The sequence below is a fragment of the Conger conger genome, chromosome 3, assembly GCF_963514075.1.
Source record: "Conger conger chromosome 3, fConCon1.1, whole genome shotgun sequence".
Classification (NCBI taxonomy): Eukaryota; Metazoa; Chordata; class Actinopteri; order Anguilliformes; family Congridae; genus Conger; species Conger conger.
Window position 1 is genome coordinate 52,302,427 of NC_083762.1, and position 23,549 is coordinate 52,325,975.

The 23,549-nt window shown below is 41.1% G+C and overlaps 1 protein-coding gene across 2 annotated transcripts in view; it reads left to right on the forward strand.

Moving 5' to 3' along the window:
- Window positions 1–23,014: 23,014 nt before the first annotated feature.
- cdkl5 (cyclin dependent kinase like 5) overlaps window positions 23,015–23,549 on the forward strand; it is a 144,350-nt gene continuing 143,815 nt past the window's right edge. For both annotated transcript variants that reach the window (XM_061234360.1, XM_061234361.1), the window contains exon 1: window positions 23,015–23,139. The gene's annotated coding sequence lies outside the window, so the exon portion shown is untranslated. The remainder of the gene's footprint in view (window positions 23,140–23,549) is intronic.

The window sequence follows — 23,549 nt, forward strand, 5'->3', positions numbered from 1 at the left end:
TTTTTGTCCAGACACATGAATGATCAGAAAAGCATATTTTTCTATTAAAACAGATTTGTTGATTCAAAATACAAAGAGAATTGACGTGTGTTTTACTCACATATTCATACATAATATATGAGATCTATGTTTTTATAACGCATGCCCAAAGTGTCCAAAAAGCTCTCCAAAAAGGATTACTCACCCTAATGCTTTCAAACCAACCTGCATCACATTTAAAATTGAACTATTTCAAAATGAAGTTAACCAGAGCCCTGTTAGCCTGTACAATTACAGGTTTATCTATAGGAAGTCCAACGCAGCGATATTCCTAAACTGTCTGTCGGCTGAATATGACACATTATACCTTGTTAGAAAGGGTAGGAAACCTTGTACAAGAAACATGCCATTTTTCACATTAGTTTGGTACTGAAATGATCTAGCAATGCATTTATGCAACAACAAGAAACAGTTCAAGATGACATTCGCTTAAGTATAGTCCCAGCAAATAAAATGTTTTCTCAAAAATGGCTGAACAGATTACAAAGTAAACTTCAACGTTAGTCAGAAAACAGTCATAACCAGGTGGGATATTTGCTTCCATAAATATGTCTGTATTGAATAATTAGCAAAACTTCTTCCAAACTGGATATATGTCGGCCAGACGTGCAATAAAAGTGAGCTAAGAAAAAAAAAGAACTATATTCATGCGAGTTCTGAATTGTATATTTTTGTTCTTATATTGGAACCATTGGCAGCTCCTGAACTCAACATCAAGGAGATATCCTCTTGAACTAATTATTGGTCTTGACCTATTTTCAATCATTTCCCTTGATTAACAATGTGATTAACTCCCAAAGTGTTGGTACTATCAGGTGTAGTCACTTCACTCAATTAGATAAAACAGAAATAAGACTCTTCATTTGCGCATATTTCAATCAATATTATTCAAAATTGTTGATGCATGTAGCTACTCTTTGTTCACATGTAGCTACTCTACTCTATCCGCACTCATGGAATATTCATGGAAAAGATCTATTTATCAAAAAGCTCAGGTTAGATAGCCTTTATTGCAATGCCGTAGATTTCTCTGCGTATTTTGTAAATACAACATCGGCCCTATTAATTCAATCACATTCACAATCGACTGCTTGGGACAGGATAAGTTTAATTGGGAAGTAAGCAGGTTTATTTTTTCATGCTCAGGTTGACATTACTGTGGAATTGCCCATATGCCTTTTATTGTCCGAGTCTGTGGCAAGGTGAGGGTTGTAATTTGTGAGTGTGGCAGGTTTTATTTCCCTGCTTTGCAAATAGGAGCATCTAAGCTACTGTTCTCTCTAGCGGAGAGTCTTGGCATCACAATTTTGTGGTTTTATTACGTTGCAGCTCATATTATTATAGAAATACAAATGCAACAATAATTTGTGATGTTAGCAACTCAAGCACAAGGGGGCAACGTTTATAGGTTTAATCTACGTCTAAAGGAACTGCATTATGTCATTCCATCACTTCCTGTTTCCCTATAAAAATTAGATAATAAGCATGCAAAATCCCTTTGTCATCCATCAGCATGGGAAAAGCCAAAGCACTGTCAATTCATGGTGGTAAAAGAGTAATGCATACAAGGAGAAGTGCCAACTTAGGATACATCAAAACACACACATAAATGGTTAAATGAAAACAACATCCATGTACTGTAATGGCCATCTCCATCTCCTGTCTTAAATCTGACAAAAACCAGTGGTCTGTACCGAAGAGGGGGGCCCATAAGCACAAATGCATTGAATGTCAATGATTCTGAAAAGTTCTGCTTGGAGGAATGGTCAAAGATCCCTCAAAATGTGTTCTTGATCTGGATTGCAAATTATAGTAAAGTATTAGTTTTTTTAGGGAAATACATTTGAAAAATATAAGACTTAGGTTGATTCTGTTGAATCGTTAAGAAAGCACACTACTTCACACATGTAGCGAAATAAAGTTTATGTTAATCACTATTCTTTTTTACAGTATTTTTGTGCATATGTAGGGTGCCAATAATTCTGGAGTCCACTAGGCCAGATATTGTCAAGTGCTTTACCTTTCTTTATACATAAAGCAAAAAGGAGAATGAAATTCAGAGTGCATGATGATTCACCTGTTATAAACGGCTTACTGCCAGGAAGTGGGCAACACAGCTGATGAAATTATGAAATTGCCAGGAAATGGTTTTAACGTTCTTATAAAATAAATGCAGCTTCCCTCCAACCAATTACTTTTGTATTTTTCTGTTAAGTAATTTCATTTTAATAATTTAAATAAGGCTATATTTTTTACATTTACATTTGGCACTTTCTCATAGGCTATATTATTATAATTTTTAGATGTATTGCATTTCAATTTCAGGCTGTTCAAGAAAAACTGATTTTAATAACACATTTACAAGACATACATAGCCTACTTTCTTGTATATACTGTACTTTCTGTTGTTGAGGATAATAAATACTTTTGACCTGGTGATATATGTTATACTTCTGAATTCCTTTTGTTAATCACTTCACCTTGAATAAGTATTTTAGCACCCCTTCATTATCTAAACTCATGATAAGTGAAGATTTGACACGTCATTTTGATGACTTTTTGAGTTTGGGTTTTACATGAATAAAAGACTCACCAAAGCCATACACATTTTTAGGGGTATTATAAGCACAAGACTAAGTCAAAGTAATTAAAAACAAGAAAATCAACTTCAGGAAATAATCCTCATTCTGAAAACAAAAATGTCAAAAATCAATCAATCAATCAGTCCATTAACCAAATCAAGATTCCAAACATAGTGTACTGAAAACAATGGAAAACAACCCCACCCCCATGCATTGCCACCACTTCCGATTTCATTGTATGGGGGACCTTAATTTAGCACAGTGGTTCTCAAGTTTGGTCGTAAGAACCCCCTGTGTATGCTGAGGGGTTTTTTCCAACCACAGTTTCAATCCCAGACTTTTAACAACCTGTTATTTTTCTTATTATAAAAAGAAAAATCATGTTTAGATGGGATTATTTACCTTCTTAAAGCCACATTATGTCAAAAAAGAGCTATGCCATGTATGTCATGAAGAATAAATATTCACAATAGTCCAAACAACTACAAAAATAAAGGTAGAAATGTTTAAAGTGATCTAATGAAAGACTGAGGTGAGTCAATAAGCTCCTCTTTGGTGAATGTGTGGACACCTAGTCTGTAAAACTAATCATTAGTTAGATAATGAAGAATTCAAAGACAAAGCAAATGATCACCGTGCCAAAACTGCATTGTGTTAAGTTTAAGGAAACAATTACGGTTAAGGTAAATGGCTGGCATACACAAAGTCGGTGGTTCTAATCCCGGTGTAGCCACAATAAGATCCGCACAGCCGTTGGCCCCTTGTGCAAGGCCCTTAACCCTGCATTGCTCCAGGGGAGGATTGTCTCCTGCTTAGTCTAATCAACTGAACGTCGCTCTGGATAAGAGCATCTGTCAAATGCCAATAATGTAATGTAATGCAGTCTTTAATTTCATTAATTAATTCATTATCGTAACCCGCTTATCCTGAGTAGGGAGGGGCTGCAGGGGGGCTGGAGCCTATCCCGGCATACATTGGGCGAAAGGCAGGAATACACCCTGGGCAGGTCGCCAGTCCATCGCAGAGTCTTTAATTTGATAAAAACAATTGGATTTTTTACAATATAGCATGGTAAGCACAATGTGAACTTTGGACTTTTAGGGCGTTTTCATACCTATGAACTGGAAAAACTTAACTTTTCCTCATCCAATAATGCACAGTGCAGGTAGCTACGGCAGCCAGTTTAACTCAAAACGCACAATGCTTCCTGTAATTGGATCGGCACCAGGGTGGATAATGTTTTCACCATAAATGATCCGATCCAGAATTTGTTTGTAACCGGACCGAGAACACCATTTCAATAAGGTCTCAGTATGGTTCTTTTGGTTCACACCAGGGTTTGATAGCTGTATTTACACCTGCCCAAAAGAACCACACCGGGGGGGAAACACACAACGGTTCGATTCAAACTGATTAAACAAGGCAGGTGTGAAAGCGCCCTTATTCTTCATGGAATTCTTTTTAGCTTTGTGTGACAGAAATGTGGTTTAAGAGGGTAAATAATCCCTCTAAACATGAAAAGCACCTAATTAAGAAAAATAACAGCTTAAAATTTGGGTTGGGATTGCAAATGTGGTTGGAACAAGACGCAGCAGACAAGCTCCAAATCAAAAGAGAATGACCGGCAAGTTATGTGTTGATGTCATCGTTGCCCTAGTTACGGAGACTCAGTCACACGATTTTAAAAAATGCCTGCAAGTCTGCCCGTGGAGCACAAGTGGCTATCCAGGTACAGGTCTGAATGGGAGACAGATAAGTTAAAGTTTTAAAATAATTGGCTTGATCATTCCCCTGCCTGCTCTCCATTCCATCAGCAAACAGAGGCAGCAGGGATAATCCAAGACAATGTCGGTATCACAGGCAAAAGTTCATAAATAAGAAGGCAGTCCAACCAGGCAACTGTACAAAAGGAAATCCAGAAATTGTAGCAGGACAAAATCTAATTTTCAATAAATAAGTCTCTGATAAGGGAGAGGTCCTGTATATGGTATTCAGGTACCCATCAGTTTTCCTCAGGGCCGTACCCTTTGCACTCAACTAGGAACTGCCGACCCCTACCCCGGGGGCGAACCTTGAGCAGATGTCACATGGTATACACCAGGTTGCTGTCACTGAGCCGGGGGGGAGTTGGGGGTCTGGCAGGGAGGGAGTGGGGATGATGAAGGGTTTTACGTGGGATGTGAGAAACAGGATGGATGCGGTTTAGGGGAGGTGGGAGTATCAGTACCGTAGACAAAGGGAACCCAATCGCAGTAATCCAAAAGGTCGAGAGTTAATTTGAGTCTTTATTTCATTAAGGAGAGTCAAAAAGGCAAGGGTCAATAGCCAGCAAACAGGTTCAGGAGGCATCAGGCAGTTTGTAATATAAAGTCCAACCAATGGGTCAGAATTCCAGCAAACAGGTGTATCAGGGATAATCCAAAACATAATCGTGGTCATAGGCGAAGGGTCGTTAACAAACAAATGGTTGGCATTTATATAGCGCCTTTCAGAAATGTGGTTTAAGAGGGTAAATAATCCCTCTAAACATGAAAAGCACCTAATTAAGAAAAATAACAGCTTAAAATTTGGGTTGGGATTGCAAATGTGGTTGGAACAAGACGCAGCAGACAAGCTCCAAATCAAAAGAGAATGACCGGCAAGTTATGTGTTGATGTCATCGTTGCCCTAGTTACGGAGACTCAGTCACACGATTTTAAAAAATGCCTGCAAGTCTGCCCGTGGAGCACAAGTGGCTATCCAGGTACAGGTCTGAATGGGAGACAGATAAGTTAAAGTTTTAAAATAATTGGCTTGATCATTCCCCTGCCTGCTCTCCATTCCATCAGCAAACAGAGGCAGCAGGGATAATCCAAGACAATGTCGGTATCACAGGCAAAAGTTCATAAATAAGAAGGCAGTCCAACCAGGCAACTGTACAAAAGGAAATCCAGAAATTGTAGCAGGACAAAATCTAATTTTCAATAAATAAGTCTCTGATAAGGGAGAGGTCCTGTATATGGTATTCAGGTACCCATCAGTTTTCCTCAGGGCCGTACCCTTTGCACTCAACTAGGAACTGCCGACCCCTACCCCGGGGGCGAACCTTGAGCAGATGTCACATGGTATACACCAGGTTGCTGTCACTGAGCCGGGGGGGAGTTGGGGGTCTGGCAGGGAGGGAGTGGGGATGATGAAGGGTTTTACGTGGGATGTGAGAAACAGGATGGATGCGGTTTAGGGGAGGTGGGAGTATCAGTACCGTAGACAAAGGGAACCCAATCGCAGTAATCCAAAAGGTCGAGAGTTAATTTGAGTCTTTATTTCATTAAGGAGAGTCAAAAAGGCAAGGGTCAATAGCCAGCAAACAGGTTCAGGAGGCATCAGGCAGTTTGTAATATAAAGTCCAACCAATGGGTCAGAATTCCAGCAAACAGGTGTATCAGGGATAATCCAAAACATAATCGTGGTCATAGGCGAAGGGTCGTTAACAAACAAATGGTTGGCATTTATATAGCGCCTTTATCCAAAGCGCTGTACAATTGATGCTTCTCATTCACTCATTCATACACACACTCACGCACCAATGGCAATTGGCTGCCATGCAAGGCGCCAACCAGCTCGTCAGGAGCATTTAGGGGTTAGGTGTCTTGCTCAGGGACACTTCAACACAGCCCGGGTGGGGGATCGCACCGGCAACCCTCCGACTGCCTTACTGCCTGAGCCATGTCGCCCCTAAGCAGACAAAAACAGAATCCAGAAACAAAAGTACAAAAACGGGTCGATACACTTTGAGTCAAAAATAAACAGAAGAATCTAAACACAGGAATTGTCATCGCCGGCCTCAGGAACGAACCTTCAGGATGTGGTGGCCGGTGTAGGCTTTCGATGACACTGGGGCTGGAGGGGGTTTGACAGGGGGGCTACATGGGGACGTGACTACAGGTTTCACCCATGATATGTGGAACACTGGATGGATGTGCCGTAGGGGAGGTGGGAGGGGGTGAGGACACAGGTGATGGTGAAGGGGCCACCTCCCTCTCCTCCTCTGGGGAAGACAGGTAGCCCAGGCAACAGGAAAAAGGAGATAATCCAGTGGAGGATACGGGCAACGAGTTATATGAGTACTCGATCCATGGGAGGCTATCCACCCAGGTGGCTGGACACCACCAGGCAACAGAGCGTATTTTCCAGTTCTTGATTGAGACGCTCCATATGCCCGTTGGTCTGTGGGTAAAAGCTGGAAGAGAGTTGGGCCTTGGCAACGATGAGCGTGCTGAAGGCCTTCTAGAATTGGCTGGAGAACTGAAGGCCTTGGTCCAAGGTGACCTCCAGGGGAAGGCCGTTCGGCGGAAAACGTGGAGGACTAAAAGTTCCACCGTCTCCTTAGATGACGGGAGCTTAGGTAAAGCGACAAAGTGCCCATACTTAGAAAACCGGTCTACCACTGTCATTACATCAGGCATCCCCTTGGATGAGACAGGTCCTCCTGGTGGTTGCCTGAGATCTGCAGCCAAACTGGGGAGGTGATCATGTTGACTGCAGCCAGGGGGGCGCCAGTGATGGCGTTGATGAGGAGGACCATGGTGGTGAGGTGCGTGGATCCCAACTGCATGGATTCAGGTTCAGGAAATAGTGGTCCTTGGGAGACCTGGCCTCGGGGATGAGGGCTCTGAGGTGGCGGAAGAGGATCAGGTTCCTGGGGTCACCTGGAGGGTGATGACATAAGCCGCCTTGGAGCGTTAGGATGCCTAGGATGCCTAGCCTAGGATGTATTAATATTACGAAATGTATATTACATTTGTTTGTGAACATTAAAATGATGTGGAGCTAAACAACATCCTTGTGTCTGACCACTCTATTGTTAGAAAATATTTCATTTAAATAAAGCTAATTTTTCTTATTTCGTTGTTGAGTTTGTGTTCTCTGTAGACTAACAGGAAGTGACTGGATAAGTAACATGCATCAGAGCTGGTGAGAATATGATTTTGGACAAAGCAACAATGTGTATTATCATTTTCATTCATTAATATGATTAAAATGATGAATTTCAGTTAATTTGTTATAGATCCATCACCACAAATTATTGAACAGGCTTACAGGTCAGAGCATTATTTATTGTAATAAATCTCTAAAAGATAATACACATTCTTTCTTTGTCCAAAATCACATTCTCACCAGCATGTGTTACTTATCCAGTCACTTCATGTTATTCTTCTTCTCCAATTGAAACAAGCCTGTAAAATGGTATTATGCTGGTGTACCATGGCAGGGATTGCTCTACACCTTGTAGTTTGTTCTGCAGAACACTTTAATGGCCTTAAATATGGTCAAGATATTTGTTTTTATTCTTGATCCATAAACATCGAATTGTCTTACATTACGTCATATATTGTTATCATATGATATACTACGTAATTCTGTTTAGTCATAATTGGTGCAAATCTTCAATGCACTGTCAGGCAGTATAGCGTGGAATAAGGAATAGAATGCTCAGAGTCCCAGAGCATTCTATTCCTTATTCCATGCCACATTTTTGCCACACTGTCTGTTTTTGCACACAGCGCACCAAAGAAAGAGCCTCAAAATTATGCCCTTTGTGTTAATTCAGAGAAAGATACCCAGGGTTTGCATTATGCACTTTTGTTTGTTTGCTTTGAGCATTTGTCTACTGAATAGCCTTAACTTTTGCTAGTGAGCTCAGAGAAGCCTATTTATTTGTCATTGCTAATGTCATCCTGTACATTAGCGTATCAGTAGCCTATTAATTTATATCTTAGTAGACTAGTAAAATGTTTCTTGCGTGTGAAGCCAGGAGATATGGTGGCAACCCACAGACAACCCTTGGACCCCCTTGGCCACCCCAGTAAAAAAATCCTAGAACCGCCCCTGCAGACAGGAGACTCTAAACGCAGAAGTCGGGGATGAAACAGGTTGTAACAAAAAACGTTGGAAAGTATGGATTTGACACACAACAATCTGGCGGGGAACTGAACAAACAAAGGGGTTTGAATAACACAGGTAATCAGGTGTGGGGAAAAAAATCAGGAAGTGAAACACAGGTGAAACGAATTAATGGAGTGAACGAACTGACATGTGTGCAGGGGTAACAAAACATGGAAACGATAACGACATAGACAAAATACAATACATAGAAAAACACAAAACCTAACAGGGAGGTTGACTCGAATGGCTGAGGGGCTAATGACTCTGGTGATGGTGTGGGTAGGGGTGGGTAGGAGTTGGCCGACAGCAGTGCCGTGTTGCCCCCATCCACAGGAGTGGAGGCCCACTCTACTAGAGGGGTGGCAGCCTCTTGGGTACTGTTCAGAAGTGCTTCCTTGGAGGAAGTTTGTGGAGCAGCTGGCTGGGCTTCCTCACTGGCATTCGGCAGGTTCTGTCACCTGAACGTTGCATTGTCTGTGTTCTGTAAATGGCAGATCCCCATGATTAGTCCTCATCTGACCTTTTTTGTGCATGTCAGGGCAGCCATGGCTAAGGTTTGATATTTTACCCTTCATTTGGGGGAAAAATCCCCAGAACAGTTTTTGTTTTAGCCCAGCACTGATTCTATTTCTTTTTTTTTTAAAGATATTTTTAGGCCTTTTTCAGCTATATTGGACAGTATATAGACAGGAAGAATGGGGGCAAGAGAGAGGGAAAGACATGCGACAAATTGTCAGACGGTCGGATTCGAACCGTTGACGTCGCGGCTCACAATGAGCATGCGGTCAGTGCTCTGCAGGCTGCGCCATCGAGACACCCCAACTGATTCTATTTCTAAAGTCTTAATTGTTTAGTTACTTTATTTAATTGTTTATTAATTTTTTATTTAACGCTTTTGTGTTAAATGTGATATTATTGCTTTCATTTTTAATGTGGCCATTTCCCACTGCTTCTGACAATCATGCCTTGTGCAACATTTAAAAATATTGCAGCAGGTCCATGGTAGTAATCAAACTGAATTTAACATGTGAGTGTCGCAGGTAAATATCGCTGTCAATCATCATCTGTGATTAATTAATTGAAATTACATTATCAACTTAGATTATTGAGGTGGTGCAAGTGGGATAATTGTTTGAGAAGGGGCTTGAGAAAGAGGCTATAGTGACTGCTATCTGGTGGAGGACTGAAGTACAATGCAAGAAAACAAGGGCAGACAAGCTGGTGGCCCTAGTTATGAGGCATGCGTATAGTATAATGTGTAAAAGTGTAAAAATAAGTGATAAGATAACGGAGTCAGCTGGATAAATTCACATAGTAATTTACTAGGTGAACATATCCAGTAAATCAGTGAAATACCCTCCAGTAATAAACTTGATGAGTATTAATGTCAAATTAACCCTAACAGTAATTGTAATACAAAAATGTTGACACTTTGATTTTTTGTCTTATTGTCTGAAGGTTTGACAGCTATATGGGAAAGTGCCGCCTGAATAATCCAGAAAGAAGAAATCTGAGATAAAATATTTTTACAGTTACAAACGGTAAAGCTACCTAAACACCTTTGTATGCAAAGTTTGTTGACTTTTGAGAATATAGCATTATGTATAACTGCTCCCAAAGGTCCTTTTCTTTAGCACAGACACCCACGCATCGACTGATGTTCACGTCTGAAGTTTTATTGTTTTCTTTCGTCGGCAAACACCGTGAAAAACGTGTGCGCCTTGTGACCAAACTCAAGGAGTAGTTACATTCACTTTCACACCCTCTCTTCTTTGCTCTTCGTTTCTCTTGCTTTTCATTTACAAAACAACCTTCCTTGTGCGGCTCCCAACAGTTCAAACATCTCTGCCGTTCTCGAATGTTTCGACCAATCCCCAGTACTCTCAATTAACGCAACTGACTCACGTGACCACAGTATGCTGTCTATGCAAAGGAACTTACACATTTGAACAGTAGGTGTCGCTACTACACAAGATCACAAGAAACCAAACCTTATATTTTCCAAACATTACAAACAAAATGATTGCACAACACCAATCACAATAATCATTAAATTCTCTCCATATTACTCTGCACTTTAAATAACCAGAAAGTCAGGGGACAGCTACACTGCCACCAAAATTACAAAGATTTATGTGAACAGAATGATTAAATCTTGTAATTTTACCATAAGCTGTCAATTAACCTTAACATAAACATCTAGACATCCATCTTTTGGTACTATTTTAATGATAGTTTAGGAACTATTCTCCACTAGAACCACTAGTTTTTGAACTGGACGCTCAAGAAAGGATGGTTGCGTCAGGCGTTCACCTTTCTTTCCTAGGTTACTTTGCCCTACTTGGATTTTAACTTTTCTCACTAGACCATCATCATCTTCGCTTGTCTCAACGACTCTGGATAGTTTCCACTCATTTCTAGGAACATTGTCCTCCTTGACAACTACTACATCCCCTACTTCTACATTTCTTCTGGGTGTATGCCACCGTTGTCTGAGGCTCACATTGGCCAGGTATTCTTTACGCCATCTGTATCTTGTGGGTTTTTGGCAGTTTATCAGATTTGTGACTAAGCCATTTCAGCTCTTCCTCAAAGGCTTCTCTTTGTGCTGCCTTGATGAGCGCAAGAGCGGCTAGTCTTCTTTCCTCTACACTAATAGGCCCTGACCGGTCTTTATGTGCCAGTCTTTGAATCCGAGCGGTAACGTTGAGGGCTGTATTCCAATCTGAGAATCTTGACAACCTTTCAAGGAAGCTGTCTGTTTCAGAGGCTTCTGTTTTCAGGACTTTTACCTCTGGGTCCCCTACAAGAAGCTCTGGGGATTTTTGGTTCGTGACAATCTCTCGTTCCCATAAGAACTTAGGTCCTATGAGCCAATTTGAATCCATGAGCTCTGCCACCGTGAGACCCCTAGATGCATGGTCTGCAGGATTTTGACTTGTTTCGACGTAGAACCATTGACTTGGATCTGTTGTCTCTCTGATTCTCTGGACACGGTTAGCGACAAACACATGAAAGCGCCGGGCTTCGTTCTTGATATACCCGAGCACTACCTGTGAATCTGTCCAGAAAAACTCCCGATCTATTTTCAGTTCGAGCTCTTCTCTAAGAGTGTTGCTTACCGCAGCAGAGACTGTAGCTGCAGTGAGCTCGAGGCGTGGTATGGTGACAACATTTATGGGTGCCACTCTGGCCTTGCCCATGACCAGTGCACAATGCACTTGTTCATCAGCAACAATCCTGATGTATGAGCATTGCCCATAACCGTTATTGCTAGCATCTGAGAAATGATGCAGCTCAATGTTTTGGATTGTGCCAAGGTTCTTAGGAATGAAGCATCTTGGTATTTGGATTTTATGTAGATTCTCCAAGTCATGGAGCCATGTTTCCCATTTTGGCTGTAGTTCAGGAGGGAGAGGATCATCCCAACTAACTCCCCGCTTGCACATCTCTTGAAGCAGTCTTTTCCCATTCAAGATGTAGGGAGAGAGAAATCCTAATGGGTCATACACGCTGGCGACTGTTGATAGGATTCCTCGTCGTGTGGCTGCCTTTTCATTAAGGATAACATTGAATGAGAACGCATCTGTCTCTATGTTCCACTTTACCCCCAGTACACTCTGCATTGGAAGCTCGTTGTAGTTCAGATCTACATCCTTCACAACGCTGGCACATTCACTCTCTGGAATCGCATCCAAGACTTCTCTGCTGCTCCAGAATTGCTCTGTCAGGTATTGCACTCTCCGCCACCTTTTCCTGGCATACAAATCTTCTCTAACAAACTTTCCAGGAGGCGGAAGAGGCACAGAGGTCTTCATTGTGAGTAAATGGTTAGGTGTTAAAGGTTCAACACTCTTGGGGTCACTGATTGTGTTTGTGGTGAGCGGACGATTATTCACGATCGACATAGCCTCGTAAAAGAATGTTCTCAATGAGGTGTCATCTAGTCTTCCAGTAGCTTGTGCCAGGACAGAGCTCATCACGCTCCTTACTGTCCGTATTTGGCGCTCCCAAACACCTCCCATGTGGCTTGCGTCAGGAACATTCATAAGGAAGTCACATTGTTTTCTTGCAAGATAGGTAGAGATCCTCTCTTTGTCTAGTTCCCTAAGACCTTTCTCTAGCTCATTCCTTGCCCCAACGAAATTCGTCCCTTGGTCAGATCGGATCTGTCTTACCGCTCCTCTGATTGCTATGAAGCATCTCAAAGCATTTAAAAATGCGTCAGTTGTGAGATCCTCCAACATTTCTATGTGGATGGCTCTAGAGCTTAAACATGTGAATAACAGACCATATCGCTTGTATTCTTTCCGACCCTGTTTTGTGTAGAAGGGACCGAAGCAGTCAATTCCGGTGTATGAGAATGGGGGTGAGGGCTCTACTCGGTCTGCCATACGTTGTTCTTCGATCGGTCTACGCACCTTTCTACAAGTGACACAAGATTTGATATGCTTGGCCACTACCTTGCTGGCACCTACTATCCAATATCCGCTGGCCCTGAGTTCGTTCAACGTTTGCCCTCGGCCTTGGTGCTGAGTTTTCTTGTGACAGTGATCAAGTATGAGTTGTGTGACGATAGCTTCCTTAGGAAGGATCACTGGATGTTTCAACTCAAGTGATGCGGAAGATCTTCTCAACCGCCCTCCAACCCTGAGCATACCATTTTCAAGGATGGGATCAAGTTGGTGTATCTTGTGGGTTTTTGGCAGTTTATCAGATTTGTGACTAAGCCATTTCAGCTCTTCCTCAAAGGCTTCTCTTTGTGCTGCCTTGATGAGCGCAAGAGCGGCTAGTCTTCTTTCCTCTACACTAATAGGCCCTGACCGGTCTTTATGTGCCAGTCTTTGAATCCGAGCGGTAACGTTGAGGGCTGTATTCCAATCTGAGAATCTTGACAACCTTTCAAGGAAGCTGTCTGTTTCAGAGGCTTCTGTTTTCAGGACTTTTACCTCTGGGTCCCCTACAAGAAGCTCTGGGGATTTTTGGTTCGTGACAATCTCTCGTTCCCATAAGAACTTAGGTCCTATGAGCCAATTTGAATCCATGAGCTCTGCCACCGTGAGACCCCTAGATGCATGGTCTGCAGGATTTTGACTTGTTTCGACGTAGAACCATTGACTTGGATCTGTTGTCTCTCTGATTCTCTGGACACGGTTAGCGACAAACACATGAAAGCGCCGGGCTTCGTTCTTGATATACCCGAGCACTACCTGTGAATCTGTCCAGAAAAACTCCCGATCTATTTTCAGTTCGAGCTCTTCTCTAAGAGTGTTGCTTACCGCAGCAGAGACTGTAGCTGCAGTGAGCTCGAGGCGTGGTATGGTGACAACATTTATGGGTGCCACTCTGGCCTTGCCCATGACCAGTGCACAATGCACTTGTTCATCAGCAACAATCCTGATGTATGAGCATTGCCCATAACCGTTATTGCTAGCATCTGAGAAATGATGCAGCTCAATGTTTTGGATTGTGCCAAGGTTCTTAGGAATGAAGCATCTTGGTATTTGGATTTTATGTAGATTCTCCAAGTCATGGAGCCATGTTTCCCATTTTGGCTGTAGTTCAGGAGGGAGAGGATCATCCCAACTAACTCCCCGCTTGCACATCTCTTGAAGCAGTCTTTTCCCATTCAAGATGTAGGGAGAGAGAAATCCTAATGGGTCATACACGCTGGCGACTGTTGATAGGATTCCTCGTCGTGTGGCTGCCTTTTCATTAAGGATAACATTGAATGAGAACGCATCTGTCTCTATGTTCCACTTTACCCCCAGTACACTCTGCATTGGAAGCTCGTTGTAGTTCAGATCTACATCCTTCACAACGCTGGCACATTCACTCTCTGGAATCGCATCCAAGACTTCTCTGCTGTTGGACACAAATTTGTGCAAGCGTAGCTTTCCCTTCGCACACATTTCTTGTGCTTCTTTGACTAGCTGCTTGGCTTTCTCAACTGTTTCTACGCTGATAAGCCCATCATCCACATAGAAATTCTTTCGAATGAAGCTCGCTGCCAGTGGGTAGTCCTTTTCATATTTACTGGCCAGATATTTCATGCCATAGTTGGCACATCCTGGAGAGGATGCGGCTCCAAAGATGTGCACTCGCATGCAATATTCCTTGGGCTCTATTTCTGTGTTCCCATTTTCCCACCACAGGAACCTCATGAAATCCCTATCTTCTGGGCTAACATGGAAGCGGTGAAACATCTTTTCCACATCGCAAATGATTGCAATTTGGTGCTCACGAAATCTACACAGCACCCCAGTCAGAGCATTAGTTAAGTCAGGTCCTGTGAGTAGGTGATCATTTAGAGAGGTGTCAAGGTATCTGGCGGAGCAGTCAAATACGACTCTGATTTTTTCTGGCTTCCTAGGATGGTACACCCCGTGGTGTGGAATGTACCATGTATTGCCCTCTTTCGGTGAGATCTTTACTTCTTCTGCATCACCATCTTTGAAGACACTGTTGATGAATTTCACATAGTCCTCTTTGTACTTGGGACTTTTCTCTAGTTTTCTTTTGAGGTGTTTCAATCGGGCTATAGCGAGCTGCTTGTTGTTCGGAAGCTGTGGACGCTCTCTGAAGGGCAGGGGCATTTCCAGATGTCCTTCCTCATTGTGTTGAACTTTCCCATTCAGTAGCTGTAGAAACTGAATATCTTGGGATATGTTCCTTTCTCTTGGGTTTGTGTCCAGAAAATCTGTTTCCAATGCCTTAATCACAGAGGCAGGTGTAATAGGCGGAAGCTCTTTCACAGAGACGCGATGGCAAAACCCTGTGACGTGCTTTGAACTAGTACGAGGTGTTTTGGATCCCACTATACTCCAGCCTAAATCAGTCTTGACTGCGTATGGATCATACTCTTCCCCTGATATCACCTGTTTTGGTTTCAGGGCCCTTGCGCAATCATAGCCAATTAGGAGTCCTACAGGACAGTTCAATAGATCTGGCATCTCTTCTGTTATCCTGCGAAGGTGGCTCCACTCTTTCGCTGTTTCACAAGTGGGAATGCTATTTTGATCCAGTGGGATGTATTCTCGAGTGTACACTGGTGGTAACTCAATGCACTCTTGTGAAAGGTACCCTCTCACTTTTAGTCCCACCACTCTTTGACAGTTGACTATTGAACCCCTGTCAGTCATTGTTGACAACTTCAATTTTACAGGTTCTGTGTCTGCTTGCATTTTTCTACACACTTCTTGGTCAATAAATGTATTACTGCTCTGTGTGTCCAGTAATGCATACACCAAGGTTTCTGGGCTGTTTTTTGTTGCACAAGAGAGCCACACCGGAACAATCATTGAAGTACGATCACTATTGTCCACTCTCACGCTGAGAGTGGAAGCTCTTTCCTCAGTTGGTGGTGCTGCTGCTCTTTCTTCTTTATGACGTTCTTCATGAAGCGGAGAGGGATGGCTCCGCTTGCAAATATTGCAAGTGGCTCTGTTTCGACAGTTTTTAGAGATATGGCCGACTCTGAGGCAACCAAAGCACATGTTGTTGTTAAAGACAAATTGTTTCTTTTCCTCCAGAGGCATTGCTGCAAATTTTTCACATTTATATATGAAGTGATCTTGTTGACAACAGATACATTCTATTTGCCTTTTATTTTGAGTGGCCAGAGGACTGGTTTTGGAACCCTTGTCACGTTCTGATGCACTTGAGTTCTTTGTAGTGGGTTTTGTTTTTTGAGACACCATGGTTGATGTCACCAGGGCGCTGGCTTTGAGGCGCTTCTGTTCCCTCCCAAGTTTTTCATCTGAATATTTTAGTGCATGAAGGGAGGAAATCGGATTGCATGCAACACGTGCCTCCTCTGCCACAAAGTCTGAGAATTCCTCGAAACCTGGATATGGCTTCCCTTCATCCAGTGCTTTAGTGACATACCGGTTCCATCTGGTTGTTGCCCAGTCAGGAAGTTTCTGTAGTAGCTTTTGATTTTCTTCACAATCATCTAAAATCTTTAGACCTTGTACATGGGGCATTGCATTCTTGCAGGAGATGAGGAAATCACTAAACTCCCTTAGTTTAATAGATTCTCTTGGACCAATTTTTGGCCAGCTACTCAGCTTTCCCCGGAATGCTCTTTGGACTACGAAAGAGTGGCAATATCGTTTGTTCAGGGCATCCCAAGCCTGTGTGTACGCTTCCTCATCACTTCTATAAAATGTTCCTTCTAACACACAAAGTGCTTCCCCACCTATGTATTTTTTCAAATAGAACAGTCTATGCGCTGGGTTTGTACAGCTTGTTTCGATTAAAGCTTTGAAACAGGTGCTCCATTCAGTGTATTTAAGTGGGTCGCCAGTGAACATGAATGGCTCTGGTGCTGGAAGTCTAGTCATTGCCAGGGATTCTTTTAATGCTTCAACCAGTGAGGTGTCATTTGCCTTTGGCTCTGGTTTGCTTCCAAAGCAAGGAGGGACTGGAGCACTTTGGGGAACTTGGGCGCATGGAGTGCTGCTATGCTGCTTCGGAAGCTGACTTGGAGGCAAAGTGATTTTTACTTCAGTATTTCCTATTTCAGCATTCCATTTTGATTCCTCTTCAACATACACCTTGTATTCAGCCTCTATGGCTTCAAGGTCCCTTTGATCTTCCAGCATTTTTAACCTCTCTTGCTGGGCTAGCACCTCCTTCTTCTGGGTGGAGATTTCTCTTTCCCTGTTTAATTCAGCACGTTTTGATGCCAAACGTGCTGCTACTTCTGTCTTCTTTACTGACACATAGCTTCCTTGCTGACTACTCTGCCCAGCTCTTGACACAGTTGATCCATAAACTGACCTAGCATCTTCTCTTTGGAGTAACTGGCGGAGCTCCTCTTTAGCAGCCACTGCATCAAACTCCTTGCTACCAGCTTCTGTGTAACGCCTTTTCAGAAGTGCAGTTATTTCAGTAGTAACTGAGGTGCAGCTATCCATTTTCCTTCTTATATCTTGGGATGGGACAGTCAGTGCACGCAAAGACTCATATACTTGTTTTAGTTCTGACTCATAATTTTCTACAGCTATGATCATTTCACTTAACTCAGTTTTAGCGTGTTCTTCTTTAAGTTTAGATCTTATTAACTGAACCTCTGCTTTGAAGTTTACATATGTCAGCATAAACTTTCTTTCCTTTTTTGTTATCTCTTCCTTTTTGAACTCCAGCAATTTGTTGGGCGTCTCACCCTTTCTGATCGCCTCACCTCTTGTTCAACCTGAGATGATGACTTCTGGAGCCCTACTCTTTGTACTTCAAGATCTGCATAAATTTCACCTATGCGGTCTTCTATTTTTTGTTTTTCTGTTTCTTCCATTTCAGTTTCTAATTTCTCCTCCAATTGTGCCTTCTCAACTTCTAGAGACAGAATTATTTGCTCTAGTGTACCAGTTTCTGATGCAGGCCTATTTTGGTACTTTTTTTTTTTTTTTTTGCTTAACTACTTTGAAACAATACTATTGAAATATTAATGATGAAAAGCAAACAGGGAAATACACACTATCAATTATTAAACAGGCTACACACATTCGATCAACTTACAAAATTATCAAAATGCAATTTTCATTTTCTGCAAGAAATATTATTATATCAACTAAGAAAGAACACTATTTCCAGACTTAGAAGATACAGTCTGACCTGGTATCCCAAAGGTGACTTATTGCTATGTTATTGTCCAAAGGAGTCACAACGTTGCCACCTTGTGGCTGTCCTTGGCAGCTGCAGCACCGTCGTCTTATTGCACTTTGGTTCCACCTCCGCGCTGGATTTGGGCGATCGCGTCAAAGAATGGTGGGATATGCAGGCAGATCTTCCACGTGGAGTACGATGATGGAGTCTTTGAAGGAACGCACGCAGGCCTTGCTCTATCTTTGCAGGAACGCTGGCGAATCTCGTCACTCCGATGGCTACGTTTTTCACTATAACTGCTCCCAAAGGTCCTTTTCTTTAGCACAGACACCCACGCATCGACTGATGTTCACGTCTGAAGTTTTATTGTTTTCTTTCGTCGGCAAACACCGTGAAAAACGTGTGCGCCTTTGACCAAACTCAAGGAGTAGTTACATTCACTTTCACACCCTCTCTTCTTTGCTCTTCGTTTCTCTTGCTTTTCATTTACAAAACAACCTTCCTTGTGCGGCTCCCAACAGTTCAAACATCTCTGCCGTTCTCGAATGTTTCGACCAATCCCCAGTACTCTCAATTAACGCAACTGACTCACGTGACCACAGTATGCTGTCTATGCAAAGGAACTTACACATTTGAACAGTAGGTGTCGCTACTACACAAGATCACAAGAAACCAAACCTTATATTTTCCAAACATTACAAACAAAATGATTGCACAACACCAATCACAATAATCATTAAATTCTCTCCATATTACTCTGCACTTTAAATAACCAGAAAGTCAGGGGACAGCTACATTATGTGCATTTCATGTTTACAGTTTAATCCCACCAAATTAGAAAATGAGAAAGATCATACAGGATGAAGAGCTGTCAAACACTGAATGGGGTCAAATAGACCACAAACTTAATATGAAGGTTAAGTCATTATTCAGACTTTTTTGCACCAAGCTGGAATAGATATCCTTATTGAGCTAATTAGGCTTTGAGGCCGAAGGCAGGAAAAGTCTATTATTCCTTCTGAGATTTTTATTTCACTGCTGTTTTCCCTTTACACTAAAACTGTGTCACAGGCATCACTGATTTGGATGAAGTGTGGTTTGAATAATGGGAACGGTCAAAGGACTAGGCAAGTAACTGTGCACAAGCATCTGAACCTACTGTATGTGCTGCAACTAAAGGTTTTAATGAAGGACAAAGACACCAAACCAGTGTGAGTTGTTGCATCCATCACCGGTTGTGTTTTTATTTATGTAGTAATGTTAAGGCATCCTGTTTAAGCCTGTTTTTCAGCATACATGACCCTTGACGGTATTAATTTCACTCAAATTTTACACACTCATCAATCAGTGCTCAGATATGTCATAAAGACTTTTTATTGTAAGCAAAGGTAAAGGTTATACCAGGGCTTGGAAACCCTGGTCCTGGAGAGCTGCAGGGTGTGCTGGTTTTTGTTTTCACCTTAAAATCAGCAACTGATTCAGACCCAAGAAACAAGGTGAGGTGAGTTAGTTGTGTAATCGACTGCTTTCATTGATCAATTTAGTATGATTAACAACGAAAGCCAGCACACCCTGTGGCTCTCCAGGACCAGGGTTTCCAACCCTTGGGTCATATCCAGTGTCACTGCCAGTACTTTTTTAGTTCTGAATATATGACTCATGATTAATTCTCATGGAATCCTCTGAAAGCCATTTATCCTTACCTATCACCCATATATCCCTCAGGATCAAGCATGATGGTAGGGGAGAAAATTACCTGGGGGGACTATCATGGGTACAACGCACAGATTTAAAAAAAATGTCCACCTTTGTTTGGAGCCTCCCCAGACAGATGGTACTCTAGATGACCGCCCTAGTCACCTATACCTACAACCAGCCCTGCTCAAGGCTCAGGGTGGGATCAGCCAAATATACTTTCAAATTGGCTTGGTTCAGTGACTATTAGTTATAGCCAACATTTGTCTTTGTTAGTTGTTTTCTTTTTACCTGCAACAGTCATACACATACACATACTGTAACCTAGTAAACCACCACAACAGAACATCCTGCTTATTTGTAAACTAATATGATGAGTATTTGCATGACTAGCATACAAATATTACTCTTGAATTCTTGACAGTTACTAGCATTACCTTTATGCATTTGAGACTTATCATTTGTCTTGCAAATTAATATAGCCAAATACTGTATAGTATTTTCTTTCCCAAAATATCACTATTTCCCAAAATGCTCAGTGCTGCTGCTCCATTTGATTATTACAACTGCTATGATCAACAACAACAACAACAAATATAATAATAATAATAATAATAATAATAATAATAATCATCATCATCATCATCATAATTACAATAATAAATATAGCTGCAAGCTGCAGTTAAGCGGCCAGGCACAGTGAGAATGAGGTGTTGTGATGCTAAATGTGCTCTGAGTACAATTTGGTGAACACTGGACAAAAAGTAAAGAAGGAAAAGCAAAAGCATTTTTGCTGTTGAATTATGGATGCAAGCTTTTGATAATGAAGTCCTTCATCAATTTTCATTGGCTGTTTATTCAGCCTTTTTGTAACATCCAAATTTTGAATAATTGTTTTATTTGGTGTATTGTCTCCTGACACCAAGCTCCTTCAAACTGCAAGTTTGATAAATTACTGTAGTGCATCCTATTGGGTAATTCTCAAAGTTTTGCAAGCTACTACACACTGACCATTAGTACACATGGACCAAATTTCAAGATTATCTCATGTGATGAATGGAAGCCAATAATCATTTATAGGTTATTATCCTGTCCATTTTTTTAAACATATTCTTCATTGAAAATTGCTAATAGCTGCAAGATCGATTATCCTCTTTACTTACCTGAAATAAACAGGTATTTGTCATCAGCAATATTGTAGGTTATTGTTAAAATTACATTGGTTTGAACTGCTTTAAAAGTGAGCTAAATAATTTAATATGGGGCGTTATTTAACATGCGAAAATAAATTTTACCACTAGGAGGCAGCAAACCTTAAATTACCTGCTTCCATTTCCAGTCATTACACTTTGTCTAATTTGACCATGCCAAATTTACCTACCTAGGGGGTATACCACAAAGCAGGATTACTGAGTTAGCTGGATACATTCCAGCTGAAACGAGGAAGAGTTGCTTTTACTTCAGTCCATGCTCCAATTTTGGAAGGGTTCCTGTTTTACTTGCTGAGTTTATCCAGCTAACTCTTTGTGATATAGCCTACTCCAGAGGTCCATCACTCTTCCCATTTCACTTAATTTGCATAGGCTTACTATTTGTTGAGAGCGAGGGAATTATTTAAGTGCATGATCTTGTGCAAAGATCATTATGTCACTTAGCGCAAAGATTGTTATGTCATTTAGCAGGGCAGATACTGACACCAGATTTCATGGATCTGTGCTGTGTTGTTTTGTTTATTCACCTACATTCTATATGCTGTTAGTGATGGTGAAAATATAATAATAAACTTTATTTGTTAATTAGTGTCATACGTAAAATTTATATAATTTTCAAGAGGGTTTCACAAATTTCACAGTAGTATTTATATAATCACACACACACACAAACACACACACACACACACACAAATGTCCTGTGTTCCCAAATGTCCTGTGTGGTTAACTATTCATTTGTACTCCATTATCAGTTGAATATGCAATAAAGAGGCTACCTGTTTGCAATATATTTTTTAATTGGATTTTTATCTGTTGCCAGCTACTTTTTGTAACTGCTACCACATGCAATGTTTCCAATAATACTAATAGTAGTGTAATTTAGTATCATTTGTAATAATCTCTTCAACTTTAGAATTACTAGCATTTTGTATTAAAAAATGCAAGTAATATATACCTTACTCTTTGGCTACACCTCTTTACTCTGTATATGTCACGTTTCTATCACTCTTTGAAAAATAATCAAATGTTTCTTTTGTGCTTTTACATTAATGTGCAGTGACAAATAAATATATTACAAATAAATAAATTAAATACAAATATAAAAAATGTAATATTGCTGCAAGGCAGTGAAATGGATCATACAACATTACATTCCTAATAATCATCTTATCTTAATAAAATTAAAGAAACAAGCTGCACCAGAGATAGTAGCATTAATTTAGCAAAATGATGGGGAAAATTCCATAAGTTTAAATTTGCATGTTGAGTATGTACCTCTACAATAGATGGCAGGAGCCATTTGTATGTTGTCGGCCTACTTCTTGGGGGAGAATTACTAAAAAACTAGAGGACCTCCAAATTACCAATGGTTATTATTTCTTTCCTTACAAGTGACTCTTCAATAGTGACTCATGTACTGCAATTTGCCGTAGCAACACTCTCAGAATACATATTGCGATAATAAAATGGCAGGCTACTTTCTTTTTGATTCTTACCCAATACTGAATGGCTCCTAATGACATGCATGACATGCAGCAACAAATTATTAGTTAGGTTTGTCCAGCACACTGGCACACACGTGCGCTCGCACACGCGCGCTTGGTAACATGTATGTGTACATATTGGCTAGCTGCAACCCATATCATACCCATATCATATTTTCATTAATACCATACACATATGTCATGAATGAACATCGTTATTAGGCCTAACGTTAATCAATTTTAAGACCAATTTTGTCGTTTCAATGTAATTTTGGAGTGTATGACATGTGGGGGTGGGATGGAATGTCACAACTTCTATCGATAGATTCAACCGAACACAAATTAAACCCCGCCTTTTTAGAACCTACTTGGCTTTCTCTTTCATGATTGGTTTCAAGGAAGAAATGCGTATAAATAATTATAATTTTTAATCTATTTTGATTGGGTACAGGTACGCCACTCAAAAAGCTGCAGCTGTTGCTGGTAGCCGTGGTAGGTTGTCAACTGAAGGGTTTGGTTACTGTTGCTGCTGCAATGAAAACATCGGCAGTGGATGATGAGACTGGATCCAGCCCATTAATTACTAAGATTTGAGTAAGTATTCTAACTTGACTCTGTTTTGAATAACTGGAAATGGTTGTTCTTTATGAAATGTTAAAGACGTTTTGACTGAACATGCTTGCTACCTATTTTTTCCTCTTCCTCGACCATGTCGCTAGCTAGCTTGCTAGCTAATCAATTGACATCCTTTCTGCTGTTGTGTAGGAAGCAAGCTAGCGTTACTGTTATGTGACTGACAATTTTTCACGGCGTTCCTCACGAACGTGGTTCTATTGGTAGCCATGTATTAATGCCTCGATGATAATCTGAGATCGATACGGAATTGGGGAATATCTGTGAAAAATGTAAATATATCGTGAGTTTGTGTGATAAGCCGTTTCATGTAGACTACCAGTATGAATCTTGCAGATTAGCTGGCTTTCTGGCCACAGTATTCCATGATG